The sequence below is a fragment of the Salminus brasiliensis genome, chromosome 22 (genome assembly GCF_030463535.1).
Source record: "Salminus brasiliensis chromosome 22, fSalBra1.hap2, whole genome shotgun sequence".
In the NCBI taxonomy this organism is placed as follows: Eukaryota; Metazoa; Chordata; class Actinopteri; order Characiformes; family Bryconidae; genus Salminus; species Salminus brasiliensis.
This window is the reverse complement of record NC_132899.1, coordinates 2,871,843-2,884,549: the sequence shown is the minus strand read 5'-3', so window position 1 is coordinate 2,884,549 and position 12,707 is coordinate 2,871,843. Positions and strand designations below refer to the sequence as shown.

Sequence of the window (12,707 nt, the reverse complement as noted above, 5' to 3'; positions counted from 1 at the left end):
CTAACAATGCCAGGCGTAGGCTAGAGGGGTATATATAAAGCCCCCCAGCATTGAGGAGCTGTGGAGCAGTGGAAGAACTGTGCTCTCTGGAATGATGGATGGTTTGGGAATTTGGCATGGACATTATCTAATGGTCTTGTGGCTGGATGCAATCATATTCTCACAGCAGTGGTCCAAATTTTCCGCAAACGTTTTAGTATAATTTAAGTATGGGTATGGGCACGGACAGAGACTTGACCACTGGTATACGGACACTAGGGACACTAGGGGTATACGTCCTCACGTCCTCGCGACCTCCTTCTCATTGCTATGTTAGTTGTGGTCAGAAACCGTTGACTCTGAGCTGCCCTCTAGTGGATGCATCGCATGACGTCCATGCAAGCGCGAAGGACGTATAGAAGTATGTGGGCAGTGACGGCTTCAGCCAAAGTCTGTGTGACAGATTTTTTTTGCAGGTCATTTTGAAGCATTTCTATTGGTCCGTTCAGTGGAGATATGACACCAATATGACCTAAATCCAATCGCTGCTGTATTGCTTTCATGATAAACATCTCAATCGGCTTTTAAGGACGAGGCTCCTTCTGCATCCTTCCTCTGTCCAGCGTCCCGTCGCAGATGCTTCCTGCAGCTGTGGGCTCCTTCTCCTCCCCCTTGCTTGTGGGGCCCTTTGTGTGGACCAGCACCCCCCACCTCGCCACCCCCCGCCTTCCATTTCCCTCCCCCCTCGCTTTTCGACACACACCAGCGGAATTTAAATCGCGTCCGGCTGAAAGCCGGCCCGCCGGCCCGCGTGTCTCTGCAGTGCCGTTTCTGTGCCAGCACCTCCGGCCCACCGGGACAGAAAACTGGAAACACTGAGAGCGGCGTGCTTTCGGGCCACGCTGGCCTTAAAGCGATAGTTCAGAAAGGTCGCCACGGGGTCCGTCAATTGGGGGGCGTTTTGCCCCTCTTGACTGCAATGAATGTAACCTTGCTTACTATAAAGACAAAAGTATTGGGACGCTTGCTCATTCACGTTTTCTTCTAAAATCAAGGTTATAAAGAGTTGATCCTTCTTTTGTTGGAGTAACTGTCTCTACAGTCCAGAGAAGAAGACTTTCTACTAGATTGCCGTGAGGAAAATCATGAGGATTTGATTGCATTCAGCGACAAGAGCAGGATGTTATTAGTGAGGTCAGGATGTTGGATGATGATGATGATGATGATCACCACCCCACCTCATCATCCCCAACTCCGCAATTACTCCCAAAAATAGTTGATGGTGCTCCACAATCATTCCTAGTTCCACTGTTGGTCTCCTCAAACAGTGTGGAGGTGGTCAGTAGTCTCTAATTGGCTTGATTATGTGGTTTCTGACGCAGCAGAACTCTGTAGGTTGGCTATGAAAGTACAGAGCAGAGCTAAAAGCAGCAGCAGCCCTCTGGAGTGGCGGGAGGGCTTTCACCCATCCTTTATTAAAGTCCATTTGTCGTTCCGCTCTGTGGGTCCCAGTCAGTCTTCTCCTCTGGAATTGGGTCACTTTCTGTCTGTCTGAAGGAAAATCGCACCCAGCAAGCTTCAGCCGCGGCCGCCTTCGTACAGAACGGCGTCTGGAGACCGAGCCAATGTCCACAATAGTAGTAGTAGAGCTGGGCGATATGACGAATATGATTTTATCGTATGGTGATCAATGTTATGGTGATTAGGTTAATAAACACTGATCAGCTGCAGGGTTCATTACTGACGGTGTAATTAGACTGGGTTCATTAGATGAAGAGCAGCAGATGTTGAGTAGAAATCACTGTTCAGTACAGGAGAGGATCTGATGGTAGTATAAGTATAAGAATCTGTCAGTGATTACATGTATTGTGATAAATATTGTGTATCGCGAAAAGAAGTCTTTAAATATTGTAATATGGTAAAAATACTACATTGCCTAGTAGCAGTAGTAGCAGTAGCAGGGGTATTAGTAGTAGTAATGGTAATAGTAGTAGTAGTAGCAGTAGTAGTAGCAGTAGTAGCAGGGGTATTAGCAGCAGTAGTAGCAGTAATAGTAGCAGTAGTAGCAGGGGTATTAGTAGCAGTAGTAGCAGGGGTATTAGTAGCAGTAGTGGCAGGGGTATTAGTAGCAGTAGCAGTAGTGGCAGGGGTATTAGTAGCAGTAGTGGCAGGGGTATTAGTAGCAGTAGTAGCAGGGGTATTAGTAGCAGTACTTGTAGCAGGGGTATTAGTAGCAGTAGCAGTAGTGGCAGGGGTATTAGCAGCAGTAGTAGCAGTAATAGTAGCAGTAGTGGCAGGGGTTTTAGTAGCAGTAGTAGCAGGGGTATTAGTAGCAGTACTTGTAGCAGGGGTATTAGTAGCAGTAGCAGTAGTAGCAGGGGTATTAGCAGCAGTAGTAGCAGTAATAGTAGCAGTAGTGGCAGGGGTATTAGTAGCAGTAGTAGCAGGGGTATTAGTAGCAGTACTTGTAGCAGGGGTATTAGTAGCAGTAGCAGTAGTGGCAGGGGTATTAGTAGCAGTAGCAGTAGTGGCAGGGGTATTAGTAGCAGTAGCAGTAGTGGCAGGGGTATTAGTAGCAGTAGCAGTAGTGGCAGGGGTAGTAGTAGCAGGGGTATTAGTAGTAGTAGCAGTAGCAGGGGTATTAGTAGCAGTAGTAGTAGCAGTAGCAGGGGTATTAGTAGCAGTAGTAGTAGCAGTAGCAGGGGTATTAGTAGCAGTAGTAGTAGTGGCAGGGGTATTAGTAGCAGTAGTAGTAGTGGCAGGGGTATTAGTAGTAGTAGCAGTAGCAGGGGTATTAGTAGCAGTAGTAGTAGCAGTAGCAGGGGTATTAGTAGCAGTAGTAGTAGCAGTAGCAGGGGTATTAGTAGCAGTAGTAGTAGTGGCAGGGGTATTAGTAGCAGTAGTAGTAGTGGCAGGGGTATTAGTAGTAGTAGTAGTAGTAGCAGTAGCAGGGGTATTAGTAGCAGTAGTAGTAGTGGCAGGGGTATTAGTAGCAGTAGTAGTAGTGGCAGGGGTATTAGTAGCAGTAGTAGTAGTAGCAGGGGTATTAGCAGCAGTAATGGTAATAGTAGTAGCAGCTGTAGTAGTAATTTTAGCAGGGGCAGTAGTATTAGCAGTAGCAGTAGTAGTAGCAGTAGCAGTAGCAGGGGCAGTAGTAGTAGCAGGGGTATTAGTAGCAGCAGTAGTAGTAGCAGTAGTAATAGCAGTAGTAGTAGTAGCAATAGCAGTAGTAGCAGGGGTATTAGCAGTAGTAGCAGTGGTAGTAGCAGTAGCAGTAGTAGTAGTAGTAGCAGTAGGAGTAGCAGTAGTAGCAGGGGTAGCAGCAGTAATGGTAATAGTAGTAGCAGTAGTAGTAGTAATAGTAGCAGTAGTAGCAGTGGTAATAGCAGTAGCAGTAGCAGTAGTAGTAGCAGTAGTAGCAGGGGTAGCAGCAGTAATGGTAGTAGTAGTAGCAGTAGGAGTAGCAGTAGTAGCAGGGGTAGCAGCAGTAATGGTAATAGTAGTAGCAGTAGTAGTAGTAATAGTAGCAGTAGTAGCAGGGGTATTAGTAGCAGTAGTAGTAATTTTAGCAGGGGCAGTAGTAGCAGTAGTAGCAGTAGTAGTAGTAGTAGTAGTAATAGTAGTAGCAGCAGTAGCAGGGGTATTAGCAGCAGTAGTAGTAATAGTAGCAGCAGTAGCAGGGGTATTAGCAGCAGTAGTAGTAATAGTAGCAGTAGTAGCAGGGGTATTAGTAACAGTAGTAGTAGTAGTAATAGTAGTAGCAGCAGCAGTAGTAGTAGTAGTAGCAGTAATAGTAGTAGTAGCAGCAGTAGTAATAGTAGCAGTAGTAGCAGGGGTATTAGTAGCAGCAGGGCTATTAGCAGCAGTAGTAGTAATTTTAGCAGGGGCAGTAGTAGTAGCAGGGGTATTGGTAGTAGCTGGGGTATCTAATACTCTTATCTGCTGCGACTTGTGAATCATGTTACACAGGTAGGAGAATGTAGAGTTAGGCTAGAGATGGTGGTGAAAATACTATATCACGATATTCAAAGGCATTTTCACTATCCACGATATTTATACGTGTAATTACAGACTAAGTACATCAGTATTACACTGCATGTAATTAAACCAGTCTAATTCCACTGTTTCTAATGAAGCATGCAGCTCTGACATTTCTAAACTGTAGAAATTGGGACTAAACCCATCAGCATTACAGAGCAGGTTCATTAGTAGAGGTTCTGAAGGCTGTGAACTGACCACAGTGCTGTAGTCCAGCGTCACCTGAACTCTCTGCTCTCTGAGGAGCTCTGAATTGGAGCTCTGCAGAACCACTTTTGACTCACAAAATATAGAAAATCCTAAAAAGGAAAGATCTTGCTGTTTGTGTGTGTTTGTCCTGTAGCCTTGGTTTACTGTGGGTCTGACCGCGGCCTTGGAGATGTAGAGAGTAGTAGTTAGACGGTGTTCCAGGCCTCTTCATTCAAAAATACTCCAACGCTGAGGATTATGAGAAACGCACGCTTTTCTAGGAATTTGGTTGGATTTTCCATTTCTTCTTAAAAGTAGTTCTTAAAAGAGCTTCATGTGTCTTGGAGGAAGCAAGTGTCTGGTACTAGCCTTTACCATCCCAGCACTGAGAGCAGTAGTGTGATGGGGTGAGCGCTAGATAGTTGCAGGGAGATGGTAAATGAGTAAATTCGGGTGGTGGGGAGGATGGGGCAAGGCCTTTTCTCCTCCCTGGGCTCTGCAGCAATGGCTGCCACTGCTCTGGGCATGTGTGCTGCTGCCCACGTCAGATTCAGAACCCTGACTCTGGTCTACAAAGCCAAGACTGGACCAGCCAGCCCCTTCGTACTTGATGGCAATGGTCAAAAGCCGATCTGCACCAAGAGCCCTTCCAGCTTCAAGTACTGCTCGGCTCGACCCGCCATCCTTTAAGATCCACGGAAGACGAGCGTCCAGACTTTTTACTGTCCTGCACCGAAGTGGTGGAACGAGCTTCCCCTGGGTGTCCAAACAGCAGAGTCCAACACTCGCTGTCTTCAAACCCAGACTGAAGACCCTCCTCTTCTGAGAGTGCTCAGGCGAAGAGAAGAGTACTATGGTCTCCATATTGACTTGTGTTTAGTCAAGTCTAAGATTAGAGGATCTTTAAAATTCTAGTCTATTTAAACTAGCTGAGGTTCTTCTTCAGTAAACAGTGACGCACTTTTGTAAGTCGCTCTGGAGAAGAGCGTCTGCTAAATGCCTTAAATGTAAATGAATGGTACACCGTACCAGAGTGGAGCTATTCTAACAACCCTCTCTCTCTCTCTGTGTCTCTGCTCACCTCAGTGATCTTTCTGGGTAGAGCAGCACTTAAACCCTTCCGCTGTGTTCTTGCTGACGTTCAGTTCGTAAACCTTCTGAAGCTGAAAGGCTGCACTATGAGATCTGAACTTCAGCTGGTCAGTCTGTGTGTGTCGTAAATAAGCCACTGTTAACCTTCAGAGTCAGAAGCTGTGGTTTTGCCATGATGCACAGTAAACACTGTTTACATGCTGCAGCTGCTTCCTGCAGACTGATCCCTTCATGTACTGGGTAGTTTTGTGGGGCTGAGTGAAGCCTTTAGTACTTAAAGACTTTATTATTTATGTAATTTAAATATATATATATATATATTTTATATTCCATGTGCTCTTGACTAGGGGTGTGCGATATTGACCAGAAATTCTCTATTTTCAGGGATTCTGACGATAATGATAATTAGCCGATATTTTTTATCCTTCAAAATGTGTTGGTTAAAATAAGTCAGTGTAATTGGTTGGTAAAAATACTTTTAATTTATTTACTTAAAACTGAAGCATTCAGTAAAAATAATGCAAAAACAGTGAAAGAGTTACTGACATTACAAACTTGTATCTTTTTTTCACATTAAATTGTAATTTAATCTGAATGTACTATATTTTTTACATTATATTTATATATCATGTTACTTATTTTGAGTTTTATCATTTTACTTTACGTATGTTTTAACAGCTTAACAAGTTCAAGCTCTATTTTACTTTTTACAGTTACTCCAACAAAAACAGGATCAGCTCTTTAAGACTCTTGATTTCAGAAGAAACAGTGAATGTTTGGGTGTCCCAATACTTTTGTCCATATAGTGTTTCCATAAATGGTTCTGCAGTCCCTTTTCTGCATGACGTAGAAGTGTGTGCTTAGTTATAGAGAACAGTGTGGTGAAGCGGAGTTTAAGGTTGGGGTTGGAGGGAGTCTTGGGTTAGGTTTTGGTTTGAGGTTAAGGTTCGACTTGGTCTAGAGTTGACCATCAAAGTGCAGCATTACCAGTAGCTATATCCTGCCTGCTTTGATTGTACAGAGAGCAGTTGAGGGGTGTGTGTGTGTGTGTGTGTGTGTGTGTGTGTGTGACGTGGTTTTCAGAGATTCTGCAGATTGTGAAGCTTTCTTATCAGTAAGACATCAGAGCGCGAGAAGGAGTTAAACATCCTCGCTGTAGCTGATCAGAATGACTCAGCAATCGCCGAGTCTCCTACTCCTCCTCCTTCTACTCCACCCAAACACACATTTTTAATAACACATGCTCATCATTACAACACACACACATTTCCACATTTCTAAACGCAGAGGCCAGCTTGCCACTGCTGACCTTTAATACAAGAAAAGCCTCTATTTGTGCTTTGGGTCAATGTCCTGTTGCAAAACCCAGCGTCTCTTCAGCCAGAGGTCAGAAACTACAACTCTTACGGTTCTTCTGTCGAACGTTTGAATCCCCTTTTTGACGTCATTGTTCCTTCAGTGATGACGAGGCCTCCAGGCCCTGGGTAGCAAAGCAGCCCCAAACCGTGATGCTCCCTCCACCATGCTTCACAGGGTTGTGCTGAGGTTTTGGTGTTGATGAGCGGTGGGTTTTTAATAGAGATGCACCGAGACCACTTTTTTCTTTCTGATACTGACACAGAGACCATATTATTAAGTATCTGCCGATACAAGTGCAGATACAAGTCTAGAGGATTCACTTTTTCTAGCCTGCACCGTGGATATTTACTCCCTATGCTCAGTTACAAAGAAATTAACAGTGCAGCTATTTGTGTTATTAGTTTAGTGAGATTGTGTTCGGCCATCATTGTGAGTTAGCTGATCATCAGACCTCATATTATTGGTAATCAATGCAGAAATCCAGAGAATTCCGGAGGCTTCACTTACTTTTTCTAGCCTGCACCTTGGATATTTGTATTTAACAAAATGTGTATTTTATTACTTTTATATTTTATATATAAAAGTAATATATATAAATTATATATTAAATTATATATTTTATTTTTATTACTATTATATTTTGTGTGTCTATAATTGAGTTAGTTTACTTTTTTTTTGGTCTGTTTATGTAGGTTAGATGATTATGATCAGACCACATTTTACTGGTAATCGATGCAGAAATTCAGGGAATTTCAAAGGGATCACTTACTTTTTCTAGCCTGTACAGTGGATGTTTACTCCCTGTGCTCAGTTAAAGAAATTGACATTACAACTGTGTGTGTTATTAGTTGAGTGAGATTGTGTTTGTTGATTATTGTGAGTTAGATAATGCACAGACCACATTTAATTGGCAATCAATGCAGAAATCAAGGGGTTTCCAAAGGGATCACTTACTTTTTCTAGCTTGCATTGTGGGTATTTACTCATTGTGTTTTTTAAAAAGTTGTATTTTATTAGTTTATTTATATTTTGTTTGTGTATAATTGAGTTGGATGATCAGACCACATTTAATTGGCAATCAAAGCTGAAATCCAGGGAATTCCAAAGGGATCACTTACTTTTTCTAGTCTGCACTGTGGATGTTTTCTTACTGTGCTAAGTTAAAGACAAAAATAGTGTGTGTGTGTGTGTGTGTGTGTGTTTAGTTTAGTGAGATTGTGTTTGTCTTTGTGGGTTCGATAATGATCAGACCACATTTTATTGGTAATCAATGCAGAAATCCAGAGAATTCCAAAGGGATCACTTACTTTTTCTAGCCTGCACTGTGGATGTTTACTCCCTGTGCTCAGTTAAAGAAATTGACAGTAAAAATCCAGGTAGTTCCAGAGGCTTGACTAACTTCTCCTTGCAGCTGCGCTTGTGGGCTGGGCTTAAAACCACAAACACATTCTCTGTCCCAACAGTGCTGATCTAAATCTCACCTCGCCACACCTTTTCGAGCTGGATTACTCCTCTAGAAGCCAGAGACGGGACTGTGTTCTGCTGGATTCCATCAGCAGGAAATCCACAGTACAGTGACTGACCTCAGAGCCCAACCGGTTTAATCCCCCTGTTTATGAAGGACGAGGCAGAAAGACACCTGTTACGCCCCTCCTTGGACTCGATCCCGTCACTGCATGGGTCTCTGTGTGTGTTTGGGGGACGTGCATTGCTCTCGGCTGATGTAATCCTGAGTGCTCTTTCATTACTAACAAACAGTAGTTTAGCTGATGTGGAAGATTTGGGGTCTGATGCTGATTTTAGGGGCTAGAAATTCAGACGACTCCTAAAATCTGCTGATATTTATTGATTTTAGATTTACTGCATATTTAACATTTTAATGCCACACTAAGCAGGTGTCCCAATACTTTTGTCATTTAATAATCGTTTCTTCTGAAATCAAGGGTGTTTTAAAAAGAGTTTCTCCAGCTTTTGTTGGAGTCTCTACTATCCAGGGAAGAAGGCGGCTTTCTGCTAGATTTTGGAGGAGCATTGCTGTGAGGATTTGATGGTATTCAGCGACAAAAGTACTGGATGGAGCACCATCCGTCATTCCAGAGACATGAAGGACGAGGCAGAAAGACACCAGTTATGCCCCTCCTTGGACTCGATCCCATCACTGTATGGGTCTCGGGGTGTGTTGGGGGACGTGCATTGCTCTCGGCAGATGGAACTCCTGAGTGCTCTTGCCCTTCCTGAGGTGTGGCAACCGGGTTCTCAAGCAAAGCAGAAGCTCACGATTTCATCAGTGTTCCTCTTCCTTGAGGAAGGAACACTTTGAGGCAATGTAGCTTGTTTTCGCCATCAAATGTGGTCCAGTAAGCGCACACCGCACCTGTTAGCATGGCGCTAACTGCAGGCCGAAATCATCACAGCAGTGTGGAGGTGCTCAGGAGGCCCTATTAGGCTTGGATGAGTGGGTCCTACTGGGTTTGACACTGTAGGACTCCCTGTTCCCTTCAAACACAGACTGAAGAACAGCCATAACATTAGCACCACCTGCCTACTACCAAGGAGGTCTTGCTTGTGCTGCCACAACAGATCTGACCATTCGAGACCTGGACTCCACAAGACCTCTGAGGGTGTCCTGCTGTGGTATCTGGTACCAAGGCTAATGTTATGAAATGTCCTTCCTTGGAGCACTTTTGGTAGGTACTGACCGCTGCATACCACTGGAACACCCCACAAGACCTGCCTGCTGATGTTCTGGAGATGTTTGGAGACCCAGTCATTGTCTAGAACATCAAAGTGTCTCAGAATCTTACTCTTACGCCCATATCCAGCACTTGACCGGAGACACGGGAGATGAAGATGGTCAGTGGTGCTAATGTTATGGCTGATCGGTGTATGAGCAATACGTTTATTTGAGATCATGTGAAGGGTAACCCCACCAAACTCCACCAAAGCGTGAAGAGTGGGGGTTTGGGGGGTTTGGTGGGTTCGCTGTGAAACGCTCGGTTCTAGATAAGCTCCCCAGTCAGAGCTGGAGTTCTACAGTGGAAGTTCTAGATAAGCTCCCCCAGTCAGAGCTGTGGTTCTACAGTGGAGGTGAAGGGAAGCAGACGTCTGAAGCTCTAATAAAAGCTCCTCACAGAAAGTTCTTCACCTAATGGTGATGAAGACGCTTTATTATTGGTGGGGAGTCACTTTCACGACTTGCTCTGTAGCTCCAGTGTGAAACTGGCATGTCTTTACTGATCGGCTGCAGTTTTGGGGATTTTTGGAGACCAGACCGACCTTCAGATGGACTTACGAGAGTAAAGCGCTGCTGTGAGACGGTCTGTAGTTTGTTTCCAGGTACAGAGTGAGTGTGAGAGAGTAAGTGTGAGAGAGTGAGTGAGTGTGAGAGAGTGAGTGAGTGTGAGAGAGTGAGTGAGTGTGAGAGAGTGAGTGAGTGTGAGAGAGTGAGTGTGAGAGAGTGAGTGTGAGAGAGTGAGTGTGAGAGAGTGAGTGTGAGAGATAATGAGAGAGAGAGGGGGAGAGTGAGAATGAGAGGGAGAGAGAGAGAGAGGGGGAGAGTGAGAATGAGAGGGAGAGAGAGGGGGAGAGTGAGAGTGTGTGAGTGAGATAATGAGAGAGGGGGAGAGTGAGAGTGTGTGAGAGTGAGATAATGAGGGAGAGTGAGAGTGTGTGAGAGTGAGATAATGAGAGAGAGGGAGAGTGAGATAATGAGAGGGAGAGTGAGAATGAGAGTGAGAGTGTGAGAGTGTGTGAGAGAGATAATGAGGGAGAGTGAGAATAAAAGAGAGAGTGGGAGAGTGGGAGAGTGGGAGAGTGGGAGAGAGAGACACACAAATGGGAGGCAGACAGAAAGGCCGATATGACGAGCGAGAGAGTGTTAGCGTTAGTGGCGTTTGTTTATCCAGGGAGAGCTCAGGAGGGCTTCTGGTTGCCGTGGAAGACGGATGAGGGCTGCCGAAATATTTGGTTTGTGTTAAAATCAGTGTTGTGTTCAGGCCGTCTCTGCCAGGCTGCGCTGGATTCAGCTCGCAGGGTTTAGATGGCTGCTTTCGGCTCAGACTCGCTGGAGTCATTTGCATAATTACTAACAAACAGTAGTTTAGCTGATGTGGAAGATTCGGGGTCTGACACTGATTTTAAGGGGCTAGGAATTCAGACGACTCCTAAAATCTGCTAGTTATAACATTTTAATGCTACACTAAGCAGGTGTCCCAATACTTTTGTCATTTAATCAAATAAAATTAATCAAAAAAAAAGTTGATCCTGCTTCTGTTGGAGGACCTTTCTCTACTGTCCAGGGAGGAAGACTACTAGATTTTTGACCGAGCATTGCTGTGAGGATTTGATTGCATTCTGCCACAAGAGTGTACTGGATGGAGCTCCACCATCTTCCACTGCTCCACAGCTCCAGTGCTGGGGGGGGGTTCATACCCCTCTACTAGCCCACACCTGGCAGGTCCATGTTTATTCATCTGCTCCAGAGAGTCCTATTCTATTGCCAGTACTTCTTCTCTACAGGGGTGTCCACAAACTTTTGGACAGATGTATATTCTATTAATTTTAGTTCAATAAGGCTTTGCTGACTGATCTGCTGGCCAATCCTTAGTGGTCATGCGTCTTAAATGCTAATAAACAGCGGAAACGTGCGGATTTAAATAATTTGCATATTGTAGTGCTGGGGGCGGAGCTTCCAGAGCTGTTTACTGTATCGATTTCAGTTAATTTCTCCTTATTTTCCTATTTTTCCTCGAGTTTCTTCTTAAATCTCGTGTCTGTTTGGGGTTCTGGTGCTGAAGGTCACGTCTGGCTGCTTTTTCCAGGTGTTTGATGTTAAATCCCGGTCATGTTGCGTCCTGACGTTGATTATTTACTAATTACAGTGACCTTAACCTCAAACCTAAGCTTAGCTTTCATGCTAACCCTGTTTTTTTTCCGTAAAGTTATTAAGTGGTATCTAGAACTCTAAGCGAGAAGGGTTCTGTACTGACTCGTGGTGATAGCTGGACCCTTGTTGGAGCTACATAGACCCATTTCTACCTAAAGCGAATGACCTGGACGAGGTTAAGGCCCTGTTTGAAGCCCTGAATGCCGGACTGTAGAGACACGCCTTCTCCGAGGAGCTTGAGGAGCTCGAGGAGCTTGAGGAGCTCGAGGAGCTTGAGGAGGACGCACCAAACATGGCCGTGTGTTAGGCCGTGTGGTCAGTGATGAATTAGCTGCAGTTGGAGGTCACGGCGGTGTTTGTTATTAACCCTCCAGCTGTGGTGGTTGGTGGTGGGGGGTTTAATCCCTCTCTGAGTGGAGGAGCAGCGGTGGGCGACAAACGTCTGTAAACACCTCACACCTCCAGGTGTTACGCCGGGGTTAATCCGAGGCAGTGGAGGAGTGTTTACAGTAACAGCAGGACTTTATGTCGTCCTTTAAATTCAGTTACTCCTCCGTCAGCTCTGTTAGTCCTTCATTAAAACAGGCAAATAACGACATGGCAATACCGCGTGACCCCCACAGACCAATCAGGAGCGGAAATCTCTCCTGCATTCACTTCTACCAACCTGTGTAGTAACCAAGCATTAATAGATTACCAAAAAAAAAAATACACCAAATTGACAAAAGTATTGGGACACTACTCTTAATCGCTGAATTCAGGTGTTTGATTCAGCCCCCCTGACCCTGCAGTCTGCCTCTCTTCCACACATCAGTGAAAGAACGGGAGGTTCTGAAGAGCTCACTGAACTCCAGCGTGGTTCTGTATGTAATAGGAGACACCGCTGCACCAACAACGTCAGCTGGTGAAATTTCCTCCCTCCTAGATCTTCCTCCATCAGCTGTGAGTGGTGTTATTATTGAACAGTGGAAGAGTTTAGGAGGAACAGCTCACAGAGAGCAGCTCAGTGTCCACCGAGTGTCTGTCAGACCACGTAAAGTTACAGAGCGGGGTCAGGGCCGAGTGCTGAGCTCAGAGCAGAGTGCAAAAAAGCCTCCAACTGACTCAGTAACTGCAGAGCTCCAGACCTGCTGCTGGTAGAGCTTAGAGCAAAGAGGGACCAGCT

General features: G+C 45.0%; 1 protein-coding gene across 2 annotated transcripts in view; it reads left to right on the top strand.

Moving 5' to 3' along the window:
- The window catches only part of pald1a (phosphatase domain containing paladin 1a), a 79,926-nt gene that overhangs the window by 20,130 nt on the left and 47,089 nt on the right, over positions 1 to 12,707 (top strand). The window lies entirely within an intron of this gene.